Genomic DNA, 4868 nt, shown 5'->3' on the forward strand with positions numbered 1-4868 from the left:
CCACATACTCGCCTAGCTAAAGGAAATTCCTTTCTATGGAAAAGACCACAAGGATGCCTACAAGAATTTGTATGAGGTCAATGATGTAGCTGATTACTTTAATGTTCCAAATGTGACTCGCGAAACTCAGCTACTTCACATGCTTGCAGTGACATTCAAAGGTGCTGCAAAAGACTAACTCAAATCACTTCCCCTCGGATCAGTCACCACATGGGCCAAGATGAAAGAAGAATTCATTGATCACTTTTGCCCACCTTCCAAGATAGCCAAGCTGAAGAAGGCCATTGCTAACTTTGAACAACAAGTTGGAGAGTCTCTATATGAAGCTTGGGAGAGGTACAAGAGCTTACTAAGAAACTGCCCACACCATGAACTTAATAGCCAACAAGAAGTCTCCATTTTCTATGATGGAGTCAATGTCACAACCAGGCAGTTACTTGACTCGCAAGGCCCACTCACAAAGAAGCCACCCCCATTGATTAAGGAATTGATTGAAGAATTCTCTAAGCACTCTAGAGAATACCACACCCCAAGAAATGATGTTACTGTGGGAGCTGCATATGCAGCTACTGAAGACTTGTCCACGTTCATGGCTATGCTAAAAAGCATGGATAGGAGGATGGATAAAATGGATCAAACGATCCATGCTATTCGGGTGGGTTGTGAAGATTGTAAAGGACCTCATCTTACTAGAGACTACGACTTGGATGAAAATGGCAACAAAAAGGTGCAAGTATGTTACTCAAGTGGGGACCGATATGATGAAGACTGGCAAAAACCAAAGAAAGAGTGGCTCCCGTATGAAGAGTACAAGAAGGCTAAGGAGGAGAAGTACAAGCAGAAAGGAAGAGGTTTTTACCAAAAGGAGGAGCCGACACAAGAAAGAAAACCAAGTTTGGAAGAGATGCTTACCAAATTTGTAGCTGCTTCAGAAAAGAGACATAGCAATCATGATGCAGCCATTCAAGAAAGAAGAACTATCCTTAGAAACCAGCAAGCATCCATCCACAACATAGAAACGCAGCTGGGGCAACTTGCTCAATAAATAAACCAAAGATCACCGGGCGAACTTCCTAGTAAAACCGAAAATAACCCATGAGGCGCGCACATAAATATAGTTACAACAAGAAGTGGAAAAATAATCACTCCTCTGGATTCAGAAAGAAGCACCCAAAGAATCACAGAAGGAGGAAGCAGAAAATCAAAATCTTCAATCTGACAGCTCTACTCGCCGAGTACAAAATTTGGACTCGGCGAGTCCACTGCCAAATCCGAAGGATCAGGCTCCTGAAAAGCTTTATCAGCCTCCAATGCCATACCTAGCCCGAGCTAAGAAGGAGAAGCAGGAAGAGGAGTACCAGAAGTTTCTAGATCATATCAAGGCTTTTCAAATCAACATACCCTTCATCGAAGTTGTCGTTCAAATGCCCAAATATGCTAAGTTCCTTAAGGAACTTCTCACTAATCGAAGGAAGATGGAGGAAGTGAAGAAGGTAGTCCTCAATGAAAACTGCTCAGCTGCTATGCTAAATAAGCTACCAAAGAAGAAGGGTGACTCGGGGAGCTTAACTTTACCTTGCCAATTTGGCAACTTTGCTACCGTTCATGCTTTGTCCGATTCGGGAGCAAGTGTGAACCTAATTCCATATTCATTCTTCAAGAAGTTGGATCTACCGAAACCAAGACCAATTCGCATGGCGATTCACTTAGCAAACAAGACAGTCACTTTCCCAAGAGGCATATGTGAAGACTTACTGGTCAAGGTGGACAAATTCGTATTTCCCGTTGATTTTATAATTCTAGATATAGAGGCGGATCCTCAAGTCCCGATCATCCTTGAAAGACCCTTCCTCAACACTGCGAGTTCTATAGTAGACATGAGGGATTCGAAGCTTACTTTACGGGTAGGTGATGATTCAGTAACTTTTGGGGTTGATCAAGCCATGAAGTATGCAAGGAACAGTGATGACACAACATTCTCAATTGACATGCTAGATGAACTATTGGAGGAATGTATAAGTGAAGATTCCAGCAAGTCCACAATTTTTGATGAAGAATTTGATGCAGAAAAAGACTTAATGGAGATCGAAAGGCTGCTGGAAGAAGCTGGGTTTGAAGAATTGGTGAAGCAATCTGACATCTCTACTCGCCGAGTAGGGCCGAGCTACTCGCCGAGTTCATCCTTAGAAAATTCAGAATTCGTAAATGCGGCTACGAACTCGCCGAGTCCCTTACCTGCACTCAGCGAGTACAACAATCAGAACCCAAAAAATGACCTCAAAAAGTTACCAGAACATTTGGAGTATGCTTTCCTTGAAGATGGTAACCAAAAGCCAGTAATCATAGCCTCTGACCTGTCCAAATCTGAAAAGGAAGAGCTAGTGCAAGTTTTGAAGAAGCGAAAGCGGGCCATATCATGGAGCATCACCGACATCAAGGGAATAAGCCCCACTTATTTCTCTCACAAGATTAATCTGGAAGAAGGAGCAAAGCTGATTGTACAACACCAAAGAATATTAAACCCAAATATGCAAGAAGTGGTCAAACTCTTAGATGCAGGAATTATCTATTCCATTTCCGACAGTCCGTGGGTGAGTCCAGTCCAAGTGGTGCCCAAGAAAGGAGGGATGACGGTCATAACCAATAAAAAGAATGAGCTAATTCCGACACGAACGGTAACCGGTTGGAGAGTGTGCATCGATTATCGAAAGCTAAACGATGCCACTCGTAAAAACCATTTTCCCTTACCCTTTATTGATCAAATGTTAGAAAGATTATCGGGCCATAGTTATTATTGCTTTCTAGACGGATTCTCGGGTTATTTCCAAATACCCGTAGACCCAATGGACCAAGAAAAGACCACATTTACTTGCCCAAGTGGGACTTTTGCTTATAGACACATGCCCTTTGGGCTATGTAATGCACCGGTGACTTTTCAAAGGTGTATGACAACCATATTCCACGATATGGTGGAAAAATTCATGGAAGTTTTTATGGATGATTTTTCTGTTTTTGGATCTTCCTTCCATGATTGTCTCATAAATCTTGACTTAATGCTTGCTAGGTGTGAAAAAACCGACTTGGTCCTCAACTGGGAGAAATGTCACTTTATGGTTAAGGAGGGTATAGTGTTAGGCCACAAGGTTTCCAAAATGGGAATTGAAGTGGATCGGGCAAAGATTGACACCATTGCCAAATTACCCCAACCAACTAATTTGAAGGGCATTAGAAGTTTTCTAGGTCACGCGGGTTTTTACCGGCGTTTTATAAAAGATTTTTCTAAAATAACTAGACCTCTAACACAATTACTATTAAAAGATGCACCATTTAATTTTACTAAAGAGTGTTTAGAGGCATTTGAATTCTTAAAGGAAAAATTAACTAATGCCCCGATCATTATTGCACCAAATTGGAATTTACCCTTTGAAATAATGCATGATGCTAGTGACTCTGCATTAGGAGTTGTCCTTGGTCAAAGGGTTGATAAGCACTTTTGACCCATATATTATAGTAGCAAGACTTTAAATCCAGCCCAAGAAAATTACACCACCACGGAAAAAGAATTATTAGTTGTTGTGTATGCTTTTGATAAATTCCGTCCTTATTTAGTTTTATCTAAAACAATGGTTTTTACTGACCACTCTGCTATCAAGTATTTATTTTCCAAACAGGATGCCAAGCCAAGATTGATACGATGAGTGATACTTCTTCAAGAGTTTGACATAGAGATACGAGATAAAAAAGGAATGGAGAATGTAGCAGTTGACCACTTGTCAAGGCTTGAAAACCCGCGATTGCAAAAAGATAGAGTTGGAGATGATTTTTCGGACGAGTATATTATGGTGACCGTGGGAGAAGAACCATGGTTTGCAAATATAGTTAATTACTTAGCTAGCAAATACATCCCAAAAAATCTCACAAGTCAACAAAAGAAGAAATTCTTTTCCGGGATAAAATATTACTTTTGGGATGAACCATATCTTTTCCGAAGTTGCGAGGATCGAATCATACGAAGATGCGTGTTCGGGAATGAAAGTCGGAAAATATTGGAGCATTTTCATAGCGGGGCCACGGGTGGACATCATGGAGCACATTACATTGAAAAGAAGATCTTTGACATTGGGTTTTACCGGCCCATAATTTTTAAAGATGCAGTCGAATTTGTCAAAGAGTGTGATGCTTGTCAAAGAGTGGGAAGCATTTCATCTCGAAATGAAATGCCACAACATTGTATCCAAGTGTGCAAAGTATTTGATGTGAGGGGGATCGATTTCATGGGACCATTTCCCATGTCCAAAGGCAACAAATCCATATTGGTAGCGGTGGATTATGTATCCAAATGGGCCGAGGCACAAGCTTTACCAACTAATTACGGTCGGATGGTGGTGCGGTTTTTAAAGAAGTTGTTTTCAAGATTTGGAGTCCCAAAAGCTCTTATAAGTGACCGAGGCACTCATTTTGCCAATGATCAACTAGAAAAGGTGCTAAGGAAATATGGGGTAACCCATAAATTTTCTACATCTTACCATCCACAAACTAGTGGACAAACCAAAGTGACAAATCGAGCTTTAAAGAGAATCTTGGAGAAATCGGTGGGGAGCAATCGCAAAGAATGGTCAGATAAGCTAGACGATGCACTTTGGGCCTTTCGTAGAAATTTCAAAATGCCTATTGGTACTACACCATATAGGTTAGTTTATGGAAAGCAATGTCATTTTCCGGTGGAGATAGAGCATAAAGCTTTTTGGGCTTTAAAGATGTGCGACTTCAACATGGAGGAGCTCAAGAGCAACCGGTTAATGCAAATGAATGCTCTTAAGGAAATTAGAAATGATGCATACACTAGTTCTTTGATCTATAATGAGAAG

At 40.9% G+C, this 4868-nt stretch overlaps 1 non-coding gene across 1 annotated transcript; it reads right to left on the reverse strand.

The window, feature by feature from the left end:
• Nucleotides 1-268: 268 nt before the first annotated feature.
• On the reverse strand, nt 269-375 carry LOC145013536 (small nucleolar RNA R71). Its single transcript, XR_013665089.1, has one exon. It is a non-coding gene; the product is annotated as a small nucleolar RNA R71 (small nucleolar RNA).
• Between the last annotated feature and the right edge of the window lie 4493 nt (nt 376-4868).

This window comes from Lactuca saligna, chromosome 8 (assembly GCF_052625555.1).
Source record: "Lactuca saligna cultivar CGN05327 chromosome 8, ASM5262555v1, whole genome shotgun sequence".
NCBI lineage: Eukaryota > Viridiplantae > Streptophyta > Magnoliopsida > Asterales > Asteraceae > Lactuca > Lactuca saligna.